The 13,164-nt window shown below is 49.7% G+C and overlaps 1 long non-coding RNA gene across 1 annotated transcript; it reads left to right on the top strand.

Annotated features, from left to right (window-relative positions):
• Positions 1 to 3,721: 3,721 nt before the first annotated feature.
• LOC116813440 (uncharacterized) lies at positions 3,722 to 12,744 on the top strand. Its single transcript, XR_004370972.1, has 3 exons — positions 3,722 to 3,778; positions 11,498 to 11,656; positions 12,442 to 12,744. It is a non-coding gene; the product is annotated as an uncharacterized LOC116813440 (long non-coding RNA).
• The last annotated feature ends 420 nt before the right edge of the window (positions 12,745 to 13,164 follow it).

The raw sequence follows: 13,164 nt of genomic DNA, 5'->3' as shown, positions 1-13,164 counted from the left end.
GCCCCTTCTTCCTTAGCAAGAAGAGGTTTTTCAGCCAGAGCCATTCCACGCAGACTTTTTAAGATCACATTGCTCATCCTAGCCGGTGGCTGGGAGTGGCTGTGTCCCTGCTCTAGGGTGCTCTGGAAGCCCTTCCTGTTCCCTTCCCTCCGTGGCCGACCTGGAGCTCTGACATGGTGGCTGAGGTGTGGGCCGCATCTTGGGCCATAAGACGAGGCTCCCACCTTAAGAATGGGAGAACCATGAGTGGGAAGAAGCGTGGGTCCCCAAAGACTTCATAAAGCTAAATTACCTGCTTGGGACGGTCTGCCTCAGAGACTTCTTTAACTTAAAAAATAAAATCTCGAGTGTTTGAGATACTGTTATTTTGGGTTTTCTGTCAGCAAATGAACTAATTCTAAACATGACAGATGGTCGGGGAGGATGGCACAGATCTCAGTGGAGAAGCATTTTCTAGAGGAGGATGAACACATATTTGCCTGTAAACAGCAGTAAGAAGCTTCAAGAATGCCAACAGTGGATTCCAGGCCTTAGGTAAATGGGGGGCAGGAGAATGAGCAGCCTACACTCACAAGGGCTGTCACCCATTGTGTCCTCAGCTCCAGTGAGAAGGAGGAGAGGGCCCCAGCCCTGGGGAGCTCCTGTCAATCGAACAAGCTTTCTAGAAGGCAAAGCCGAAAGCCTTAAAAGCCAGGCAGTGCTGTAGTAGGAAGAGTTGGGAGCTATGGAGTCAGAGTACTGTGTGGCTGAGTATAAGAAGGGCCCATATCGGAGACAAAGGTAAAAAATGAGGCCCAGGGTCTCACCAGACCCAAAATTTCCCAAGAGAGTCTAGCCATTTCCTGCTGTGACTGTCAGGCTGAAGCCGACTCCGGTTCCTTCCTGCACCTGACTCCTGAGGGCAGGAGGGGGAGCTGGCCAGGACTAGAAGGGCAGGGAGAGAGGACGTCCCCTCCTGCAGTGGGGGCCAGCATGCCAGGGAGCAGGCAGGGGAGCAGCCCAGAGCTGAGAGCTCTTGAGGCTGGGACGGCCATATCCTTTCCAGGGGTCATGATCTTAGTCTCAGGTTTCCCATTTTCTTTCCTCAAGTATATTAGTCTTGTTTTTCTAACCTAATTTCCATAGTAACTTCAGAGGACCCTACTGTATGTTTCTGTTTTGAAGAGCAGATCCTATTTAAGCATTGGAAATGAAGATTCTGGACACGTGTGTGGGCCTTGAAGAGGGACTTTTGTTTTTGTTTTTGTTTTTGTTTGAGACAGAGTCTCGCTCTGTCACCCAGACTGGAGTGCAGTGGCACAATCTCAGCTCACTGCAACCTCCACCTTCCTGGTTCAAGCGACTCTCCCACCTCAGCCTCTAGAGTAGCTGGGATTACAGGCACATGCCACCATGTCCAGGTAATTTTGTACTTTTAGTAGAGTTGGGGTTTCAACATGTTGGCCAGGCTGGTCTTGAACTCCTGACCTCAGGTGATCTACCCGCCTCAGCTTCCCAAAGTCCTGGGATTACAGGCATGAACCACCACACCCCACCAAAGAGGGACATTTTATAGGAGGCAACCTACCAGGAGGACTGCAGTGCAAAACTGGTCTGAGGAAGACCTGCCTACTAAAGCATGGTGGTGGGAAAGGAATTTAAGACTAAAATAGAAAGGGGCAGCTCCAGAGAGCAAAGGCTAACAAGAAGACAAGATTCTTCCTTTCACTAAGTGAAATGCAGGGGCCACATGTGAAAAGGGAGCCAGGTTTCTGAAGAGGTCCTAAGCCTGGAGGAGCTGGGCAGGCCTGCAGTTACCTTAACCAGCTTCACAGTGCAGACCACAACCTGCTTATAGGAACCCAGTATCAGCGTGGGTGGATTAATAATCAGGAATTCTTGCTGTTGCCACACACTCTTGAGCTACGGCTGCCTTGATTCCCCCCACCCAGGGTGAGAATTGGGCTGTGGGCTTGGGGCAGAACGGGCGAAGTGGGGTGGAACTGGACTGGGGCTGAGATTAGGTTTCCAGCTGTGGGGAAGGAAAGGCCAGCAGAGGCCAAGGATCAGACAGGGCCAGATAGATTGTGAAGGAGCCTGCAGCCACAGCCATTGTCCTGAAACTCATTCCCCTTCTCTCTGTTAACCCCAGATGGAGGGATTTAACCATGCTGCCAGGGACAGCTACCCAAGTCACAGGCATGGTACCAGGCAAGAGGTAAATAGCCTCTTTGATGTAAACATGGACTCTAGAGCCAGGGTTCTTATTAGAATCCCTGGTGTGCTATGAAAAAAAACAAAACCCAAAGCTTGTGCTCTGGCTGCACCCCAAAGCAATAAAATCAGACTCTCCAGGGATGGGAACAAGGCAGCAGTGGCTTTTAAAGCTCTCCAGGTGGGCCGGGCACAGTGGCTCATGAGCCTGTCGCCCAGGCTGGAGTGCAATGGCACGATCTCGGCTCACCGCAACCTCCGCCTCCCGGGTTCAAGTGATTCTCCTGCCTCAGGCTCCTGAGTAGCTGGGATTACAGGCGCCCACCACCACACCAGGCTAATATTTGTATTTTTAGTAGAGATGGGGTGTCACAATGTTGGTCAGGCTGGTTTCGAACTCCTGACCTTGTGATCCACTCACCTGGGATTACAGACATGAGCCAAAATTAGCTCATAATAACAAAAATTAGCCTGGTGTGGTGGTGCATGCCTGTAATCCCAGCTACTCAGGAGGCTGAGGCAGGAGAATCACTTGAACCCGGGAGGCGGAGGTTGCAGTGAGCCGAGATCGTGCCATTGCACTCCAGCCTGGGCGACAGGCTCACGTGAGCATTGAATGTGCTTAGGCAGGCCCTGGCTCAGAAGAGCTCTTCGGCAAGTGCAAGCTGCTGTTATTTGTGGTAGTAAGGATTCAGTTTGCAAATGCAAACCTGAGTAGTGATGGCTCACCTGTTTGGCTCTTTTGGGATTTGTCAAATCTCACCCTTTTGCGAAGTTGAGTGATTTGTGGGGTGGGGAGGAGTCAGGTTCTGTGGTGCTGATGGGAAATGCATGCTGGTATTTCTAAACAGAACAGGGTCAGAGAGAAAAGTAGGTCCCACACAGGCTGATAATTATATCTTAAAATGAGAAACTACCTTTCCAGGAAATCATCTACTTTTCAGCATTTAATTATTTTTTTGTAAAAGTTTTATTGAGATATAATTTACATACCATATAATTCACTCATTTAAAGAGCATAATTCAATGGTTTTTAGTATATTCACAGAATTACACATTTTGTTTTCTTTTCATAAATCATCTTCTGAGGGCTTGTTACATTTCTACTGTATTTGGTGTTCCTGGTCTAGTCCTAGAAAAATGCTGTTTATCCAGCACTGATCTGCTCCAAACTTCAACATGCCCAAAATAGATGGTTCCTCAGGATGTCAACTGTGACCATTTGAACAGGGCACTGCTCTGAGTGTTATTTTCAAGTCCCTGTTACAGAGATCATGTCAGAAGACTAAGGCACCACCAGCAGCACCGGACTGGGTAAGCAAAGCTTCCCCTTGGCAGCCAGCTCCATGGAGGACACAGAGAGAAGGTTCTAGAATCATCCTTAGAAAAACATGGGAGGGCAGGGGCAAGAACGGCAGCCTCTCCCTAGCTCACGTCTCACCAGGGTTGGCTAAGCAGTCCTCCCCTTGCCCCACGAGTGGCAGGACAGCTCCCAACACTTCTCTAGGCTTGAAGTACATGGGGAAGGGCGAGCCTCCCAGGATTCTCAAAGAGAAGCAGCCTGCCAGGCTGAGCCATCCAGAAGGTGAGAGCTCCACGTGGGGACTGCTGCCTTTCAGTCAGGGGCCTCCACTCTGAACTGAGTCTCCCGTTCCCGCCGTCTGTCCATGGGACCCCTCCTCATCCTTTGTTTTTATTTAGCGTTAAAGTTCCTCTGAGCACTGTGTTGGCCCTCAACTTCTACAATTTTAGCCAGTTCTTTTTTCCTGCCATCATCGAGGTAGTTTTCAGAAGTGTGCAGGTGTGTGCACACTTACATGAACACATACACAGACCGACGAAGACTGTGCTTTGCAATCTCCAAACACAACTAGCGGGCTCTGCACCATAAGTGACACTTCCCTCCTAGATAGAGGTGGTGTCGCCACAAGGAATTGTGGGTAACAGGGGAGACAGCCTCGGCTGGTCAAGGTGGCGCCAAAACCTCTCTCAACCACAGAAGGTTAAACCCACTTTAAACCAGTGCTTCCTTAACTGCTGAAAAGTTAAGAAGCACCTGATTAAAATGTAAATTGCAAGAACCCATCTCCAATACCAAAAGCAGAATTTTCCAGAGAGGCCAGGCCATGTCTTCAAGTGCCCCCAGGTGCTTCTTACCATAGGAAAGCTTTCTCTTTTTCAAAAAACTCAGATACCGCCCACTAGAGATTCCTCTGTTTTCACAGATGGGAGGGAAGGCTGGGGAAGGCATAAGACTGGGGAGGGGCCACTAGACTGATGTTTTCCAAACACTCCCCAGGAGGGGTCTGATGTGCAGGAGAGCTTCAGCTGGGCTTTGTAATAATGATTTCTGTGAAGTTTTCTTTCTTCTGAATAAGGTTTTCATCATCATACCTTTTTGGAAAAGCTCTGAGTTATCAAATGCTGTGCTATGCACCGATGAGGCATTTCATGCACATGCCGGCATTCAGTCCTCTCAACACTTTTTGTTGGTTCTATTGGTGTCCCCATTTTCCAGATGAGGAAATCAAGACAGGTTAAATCGTTTGCTTCAGGCCGCTTGGCTGAAAACCAGCAAACTTATTTCCACCAAATCCCAGGCCAGCCACTGAGTGCCACACTGCTGTGCTCAGCCTGCCCACGAGGGCCCATGGGGACAGGGTTGTTCTGAGAGCTATGGGGCGCTATTGGTCATATCCCAAGGCCAGTTCCCCAGAAGAAAATGGGGATCCTTCCAAAAGTGTGCACACCTGCTTTGTACTGGCATGGCAGGCCGTGTTGGAAGTACCTTTAGGCCAGTAATTCTTAGCTGACGATACATCAGCATCATCTGGGATCTTATTAAAAATGCAGATATCTAGGTCCTAGCCACAGAGATTCAAACTCAGTCTGTCTGGGAGGCAGTTCGGGAATCCGCTTTTGTATAAGTATAGCCAGTGATTCTGAGGCAAGCAATTGGAGGGGACTGAGCCGAAGAAAAGGAAGAGAAAGCCCTAAGGAAATCCCCCCGCCATCAGAATAAGCACCCCTCTTTGAGGGCAGGGGAGGCTGCATCCTGTAGGATATTTTGTCCTTTTCCCCATACCCGGATAGTTTTGCTTCTCCTTTAAGACCCACCTCCCATGTCACACTTGCTCTGTGTCATCCTTCTCCGTGGCTCCAGGAAGAATTCACCTCAGGAATTTCATAGACCTTTAAATCCAGGCTGTCCCTGGATTTAAAGGCAAAATCCAGGCACTGGTGCGTTTTCTTTAACCTGTTGGCTCAAATGGTAGTTTTCTCTGCCTAGATCTCTGTGGGTAACTTATTCACCCCAAGGTGAACTCACCTTGGGGTGAATAAGTTACAGGTCCTAGGCTGCTGTCTGCTGAGCTGCAGCTGGACAGCCCAAAAGCTGGAGAAAGCCCAGCTGCTGAGCTGAGGCTGGGTGGCCTGAGCAGATGTCCAGAGACTGGCAGGCACTGTTCATGCTCCAGAGGTGATATGCCCACGCCCCACACCCACACAGGCCAAGGCTCCAGGCCCCTTGAGAACAGTGGCCCTGCCAGACCCTTTTCTGTACTGCCTGAGCCTAGTCCAGTGTTAGGGACGTGGTGAGCACTAAATCACAGCATGGAGTGTGACAGCTCCAGTCATGTGGCAGCAGCTGCCAGAGGGCTCTGTGGGCAGGATCAAGGGTGGCACCGGGTTCCCCAGAAGGGATACTGAGGGTGATTATTGGCATCCTTCTTGGGTGTAGGAGGCACTTGCCTGCCACATGTCTGCCAGCTGTGTTCATTCCCTGGGGCTGCGGCAACAAATTGCCACAAACTTGGTGGTTTCCAACCACAGAAATTTGTTCTGTCATGGTTCTGGAAGCCAGAAGTCCAAAATTAGCATCACTGAGCCGAAATCAAGGTGGTAGCAGGGCCACGCTCCCTCCAAAGCCTCTAGGAGAGAAGCTTCCTTGCCTTTTCCAGCTCCTGGGAACCCTAGGCATTCCTGGATTCGTGGCTGTATCACCCCAATCTCTGTCCCCATTTTCCCATGACCATCTTCCCCATGTGTCACAGTTCCCTCTTCTTTCTCTTATAAAGACAGTAGAATCAGGCTGGGTACGGTGGCTCATGTCTGTAATCCCAGCACTTTGGGAGGCTGAGGTGGGCAGATCCCTTGGGCCCAGGAGTTTGAGACCAGCCTGGGCAACATGGTGAAACCCCAACTCTACACAAAATACAAAAATTAGCCAGGCCTGGTGGTGCACACCTGTAGTCCCAGCTGCTCGGGAGGCTAATGCGGGAGGATCTTTTGAGCTCAGGAGGTGGAGGCTGTGGTGAGCTGAGATGGTGCCACTGCACTCCAGCCTGGGCAACAGAGAGACCCTAGATTTAGAACCACCCTAAATCCAAGATGATTTCATCTGGAGATTCTTAACTACATCTGCAGAGGTAGCTCATATTCACAGGTACTGGGACATATTTTGTGGGGGCGGGGGGGGACACAATTCAACCCACTGTGCCAGCCTTGCACTAAATAAACATCAGTGGTTAAGTACTTCCTCCCCCCAACCCCTTCTGCATGCAAATCTTTCAACACCTAATGCCAGTACACCTCTGCTTTTACCGTGGATGGGCCTGCCTTGGTGTCAGTTTTGCCTCATTGCAGGCCTCCTCTCCAGCCATGAGGACAGCAGGGGATGTGGAGGGCTAAGAGGGGCAGAAATCCTCCTGCTCCAAAAGGATGATAAAATGAGCACCAAACCAGCTCGCTGTGTTGAGTATGCCCAGGGTTGTGCCAGAGTCAGAACCCAGTGCGTGCACGGGAGCCAAGGCCATGCTCAGGTGCCCTTGCCCCACTGACTCATGTAGTCCCCTGTGAGCAGCATGTGCTACCAGCAGCTACGCCTCTCCTGCTCAAAGGGCACCCACATCACAAAAGGCAGTTGTGGTATAGACCAGGCTGCAGAGGCCTGCCCTTCAATCCCCCTCCACCGCCTTCTGTGCAATCTGGCCTGCTACCACTCATTTCACTTTTCTGAACCTCACCGTAAAATCAGCCCAGTGATAATACCTATAGGCTTAAATCCTTTCTCCAGCCAAGCGTCGATAAGTAAATGCATTCTTCCTCACAGCTTTATGGAGCCGGCTAAATGAGTGAGTGTGAAAGCTTCAGGCCCACAGTAGGCATTGCATCAACTTCTCATGTGGAATAAAAAGCATCTGACAACACCGCAGGTGTGTCATTCGGTATTTACTGGCTTTAGACACACTCCTTATCTTTAACCTGCACCTGCACACTGGAAACGCCAAAATCTTTACCTTCCTCCTGCATATCTGACTGCCTGGCCCACCTCCATAGTCAAACGCCTCATTCCCCACCCCTCACCTGCTCCTTCCCCTGTCAGCTGGTTCTAAAGGAGTAACACTGCCAGTCCAAACACCTCACCATCCCATCACCTTCTCCCTCTCCTTTACCCCCAAATCAGTCACCAAGTGCTATTGATTCTTCTTCCTTAATATTCCTCCAACCTCTTTCCACATCCTTCCGTCCACCTTGTCTTCACATGTTTAAGGCCACATCATTTCTCACCTGACATATTGCAACAGCTTCCCTTCTTAGTCTATTCCCTAACTTATGTTGACAAGACTGACATTTCTAAGATATGGATCTGATCATCTGCCAGGATGGTATAGAGCCTGTGGGCAAAAGCCCAAATTCCTCAGCAGGGCTGCAAGGCCCCTGTGACTAGCCCAGCCTATCCCTCCAGCTGAATCCCCGCTCCTCTTCCTAAACCACAGCCACACTGAGCCCCACCCTGTCTCATTTCTGCATGACTTTGCTAAGCTGTTGCCTTTGCCTAGAACATTGTTTTATCCATTCCTCATGATTAATGTTATTGACCCTTATTCCATCTCCAAGACTTAGCTCCTTCAGAAGGCCTTCCTCACCTTCTCTCTCCAGGCTCTTATAGCATCTTTTTCTGTGCTTCACACAACATTTACCAAATTATGTCATAAATTCCTATTACTTATCTGTCTGCCTCTCAAGCCACACATCCCTATCCCCTGCCCCAGACTGTGAGCTCCTGGAAGTTAGGGACTGTGTCTCATCTCTCTATATTCCCACCAAGCACCTGGCCCAGTATCTGTCAATAGCCAGTGCTTTGATAAATGTTTGTTTAGTCTTGAATGCCAAGGACAGAGCAACAGCATGTTGCAAGATATAGAGCCTGTGGTTGATTTTTATTTTAAAATACCATGTTATACCATGAACAAAATGTGAGCAACATCCTCAGTAATGTTTTAATGGAACATACCAAAGTGTTCTTCGCGTGGCCATCTCTTCCAAGAGCTTAACGTGAAACTCGACATGGTGAAGGGCTTCCGCTAGGAGACTGGGCTAATGTAGTCCTTCATAGAACTTTCTGGGATCAGCATCAATACATACAAGAATCATTGCTTAAAAAAAGTAGTCAAATAGCATACCCTTAGGAAGCCAAGATTTTGATAGGATCTAGATCACTATCAGCTCAAGGTTAAATTTCCTGAGTAGGGCTCAGAGAACATACATCCTGTGTGGTTTTTTAGAGAAGAATCAAGTGTTTGGGATAGAAGGTGTACAGCTGGCATGGATACATTCTATTTGGAAGGCTGAGCAGCCTGTTAAAGAGATGAGGCCTGCCCTATCTCCACCTGTAGGTAGGTCACAACCTCCTTTGCAGAAACCCTACACTTCAGTTATGCTGGATATTCACTTTCTCTAAATACACCTGCACCTTTCCTTACCTCTGACATTTTCTGGAAGGCACCTGAATGCCCTCTCATTCTAATTTTTACTTAGCAAGGCTCTATTTATATGCCAAGGTCCAACTCATTGTGATAGAGTCATGGAGATAATAATCCCTGTTATCTGTTTCTTCCATATTAAATTTTTGGCTGGGCACTTGGCCACCTGGCTATCGACTACATTTCCCCATCTCCTTTGTAACTAGATGTGGCTAAATGACCAAGTTCTGGCCAACAGGATATGTGAGCCACTTCTGGGTCCAGGCCCTAAAGCACCTGCTGTATATTCCTCCATCCTCTCCACCCAGCACATAAGCTGGAACACTATTGTGGCAATGACCAAGTTTTAGCCGTAGGCTGGAGCAAAGTAACAAGGTAGAGCAGAACTGAGTCCCCGAATGACCTTGTGGAGCTGAGCTATCCCAGCAGCCTCAACTGCCACCTATATCCGCACCGTCACAGGAGAGAGAAATACAATTATATTTTAAGATTGATCTTATATAAATCACTGTGTTTTGGGGGTCTCTGCACTTTAACTTAGTTATTTATACATCATTTCCTCTGGGAAGCTTCCCTAAGAGCTCTGTCTGAAGTCCCGATGTGCGTGTTTGGTGCTAATGCTCTCACCACACTCCACATGGCATCACAGTGACCTCTGTGCATGTTAGTGTGTCCCTAGTGGACTATAAGATTCCTGAGGGCAAAGGCCACACCAGTTTCATTTTTCATATCCCCCAGAGTAATTAGCACAGTGTCCTGTGCATGGAAGTCACATTTGTTGAAGAAATGAGAGAATAAACAGTACTTGCCACTCAAATACTCTTTTTAGAGGTGAAACAAAGATAGCAGCAGCAAAGTCAATACACACCATAGTTAAACAGAAACCAGAGAGAAAGCAGCTGGCAAATAAGAGGCCCGGTGTGCTGAACTGGGGATGGTAATTCTCCAAAAATAAATGTATTGTGGCAACAAAGCCTGAGGAGACTTAGGGGAAAACACAGATGGTTACTGCAGCCCTGGATCACAGCCTTCCCTCCACTCAGTGACCCTGTGTCCCTCAGAAGACCCAGGTGGAGGTGGCCACGTGCTCTCAGCACCTGGACTATCACTTCTGCAGACTGGACAACCACACTGTGGGCACTCGTCCATAGAGCCAGACCTGGAAATATAGTTTCTCAGAAGTATCCGGAGAGGGGCACCAACTGTGTTCTCCCAGGCCATCCCAGAAAAGTGGAAGAAGAGAGCATTTCACAGACCATCAGGAAAACACTCAACCATAAGGGTGTAGGGCCTGGGGCCAGATTGTCGAGTTTGAAACCCAGCTCTGCTGCTTATCGGCTGAGCAACCTTGGATGAGTGACTTCACCTCTCTAAACCTCCATTTCCCCACAGAGATGATAAGATTGCCTAGTCGTGAGGTCGTTGCAGGATTGAGTTTATACGTTAAGGCACCCTTTGTTCCCAAAATGGGTATTTTGAGTACAAAATATCCATTCCTGAGGAAGTACAAAATACCCATTTTGGGTAACCGTTTGTGCAATACAGCGAACAAAATATCAATTTTCCAGGTTTAAAGAAAAGAACCTGAGGCTCAAAAAGATTACATGATTCGCCAGAGGTCCTGGTCAGAGATCAGGCCCCAGGCTCTCCCTCTAATCTGTGGGCTATTGGGGAGCTCTGCAGCCTTTACCTGGGTGCTCTCATCCTGGGTCCTGGCCTCAGGAGGGAGCAGCCCCAGGAGGCTGAGAGCTGAGGGTGCTGTAATGGCCCCCTCCTGTTTCAGTGGTTTCTCAGGAGTCGAGGGTGAGGAGCCCGATCTCTGCGGGCACCACCTACCTATCGCCCATCCCCAGCAGGCCCCAAGGAGCTGACACTTCTGTCAGCCTGGGTCTGGGCCAAGAGGATGGGACAGGGGGCACCAGGAAGATGCCTGTATATTTGCTGATAAAAACGGATGAAAATATGTGAAGGGACCTGAAAGGCACGGATGACGTGAGCACGTGTTAAAAGAAGGGATGCATGAGGAAGTGTAAAGGAGAACATGGAAAAAGTGTGCTTGGGCAGGGCCGGAGCACAGGCGCTTCCTGAGGTGTCCTGGGCCTTCAGCTGAGGTAATAGGAATAAAGCCAGGCTCTGTGTGAGAGACAGCAAGAGAGAGAGAGAGAAAAGCACAGACATAGATGTGAGTGGTAGACAGAAAGAGAGACCCGATGTCACGGAGACATACAGTGAGAAAAGGAAGGATGGAGGGAGAAGAGAGAAAGAAGGGAAGGGGAAGAGAGGGGACAAGAAGAAAGAAACAGAGGAGAGAAGAGAGATAGAGAGCCACCTAGCACCCCCAAAGCTGTGGCTGCCTTCACCATGTCTGACTTTCAAAGTGCCATCCCCTTTGCCCCCACAAACCAACAAAAAGAGCACAGCGGCTTCTCTTCCTGAGGAATGTGCTGGAATGTTCTGATCACTGGGTGCTGACTGGTGTCCTCAACCTTGGGTCCTGGCGAAGGACTCCACTCCCCACATTCCTTTCTCTTCCTGACAAGACCCCTCCCTCTTCCCTGAGCTCTGTTTCTTCCATGAGGTTGAAGAAAAATGCCCTCGTGGTCCCCTGCCTGCTTACTCAGTGTGTCAAGCAGGAGTTCTCAGCTCCAGTGTGCCATGGAGGGCCTTGGGAAGAGGTCACATACCATTCCCATTCCCAGGTGAGAGTCACATAAAAACCAAGGTCCAAGGTCCAGGCCACACCGCATGCCCACCAGGGGTGGAGAGGCCTGGAAGCTCCTCTGTCCCTCAGGGACTCCGCCATCTTCCAGGGCCCAGCAGACACAGCAGTGATTGCAATCATGGCTCCTCTCTAGCGTGAAAGAGGGCTGTCCCTGGAAAGGGCTGGCAGCTCTCTGGCCTGCTATTTCCAGTCCCCACCCCTACCCACACACCCTCAGCTGCAGGTCTCTGAGCCTGGCAGCTTCACACTTCACCCCATGAACTTCCTTCCGGGTCAGGCTGGACTCCAGGCCGGGTTCTTCCACTGCCCTTGTGTTGACTACAGGAGAAACTTGAGCCAACAGCTGACCTTGGGCTAGCTCCCTCCTCACATCTGCTTTGGAGATTCCAGTCTCCTCCTGCCCAGGCCTGTCTCTTAGCAGGGCCAGCAGGATGGGCTGGGGAATTCCTGCACCCCAACAGCTGCGTCCCCAGCTGAGTACCTGGACAACATGAATCCACCCCCATCATCAATAAGCGTCTTTCAGAGCTGCCAGCTCCTTCTGGGGAAGGCCCTTTCCACTCGTTCTTTGAGGCCCAAAGCTGATTCTGAGTCTTATTATAACCGTATTCCCAGCAGGTGTGACACACAGCAGGTGCATAATAAAGATTCCTGGATGGATGACTCAACTTCTGACTCCTGGAATTCTACAGGCCATTTTTTAAAGTCCTCTTTTGTCCAACTCCCGTGCAGCTCAACCTCTTCCTACCATTTCTGCCACAGGCACAGGAGCACTGGGGACCCTGCTTGACCTCCTGGATCAGAAAGGCAGAGAAAATGCTGGGCAGAAGTCAAGGTGTCAGTGGGCTGCCCTCCCTCTGGAGGCTCCAGGGGAGAATCTATTCCTCGCCTCTTCCAATTGCTGGTGGCTGCTGGCACACCTTGGCTTGTGGCCACATTACTCCAATTTCTGTCTCCGTGGTCACATTGACTTCATTTCTTCTGTGTGCATCAAATTTCTCTCTGCTCTGTGATTGCAATTTAGGGCCCCTGGATCAGCAATGTCATAAAAGACCCCAGTTCTTCCCCTGTCTCCTCTCTGCCATCTTTGGTGTGTTGATTTGACCCTCAAACTAATTTTCCTTATGGCCACAAGATAGCTGCCACTGTGTCAAACATTACATGCGGTCTCAATGAAGGCCAGAGATAAAATAGAATCATCTCATCCTTGCCTCTGCCTTAAGAATAAGGAAACCTTTCACAGAAGCCCTCTAGAAGAATGCCCCCTTTCGTGCTTCCTTGGTCCTAATGGGTCACATGTCTATTCCTAAGCCAGTCCCTGGCAAGAAGAATGGAACGACCACCTTTGGCTTCCATTATGAAGATTTGCTCTCTGGGGTGGGAACATCCATACACTTATGTCAAGGAGAATGGATACCTGTTGGGAAGGAGGAAAGAGGGACATGTGTTGGGCAGGCAACCCAGGGACCCTGCAGCAATCTCCGT

Source organism: Hylobates moloch, unplaced genomic scaffold (assembly GCF_009828535.3).
Source record: "Hylobates moloch isolate HMO894 unplaced genomic scaffold, HMol_V3 SCAFFOLD_9, whole genome shotgun sequence".
Classification (NCBI taxonomy): Eukaryota; Metazoa; Chordata; class Mammalia; order Primates; family Hylobatidae; genus Hylobates; species Hylobates moloch.
The sequence above is the reverse complement of the archived record's forward strand: the minus strand, read 5'-3'. Positions and strand labels throughout refer to the sequence as shown.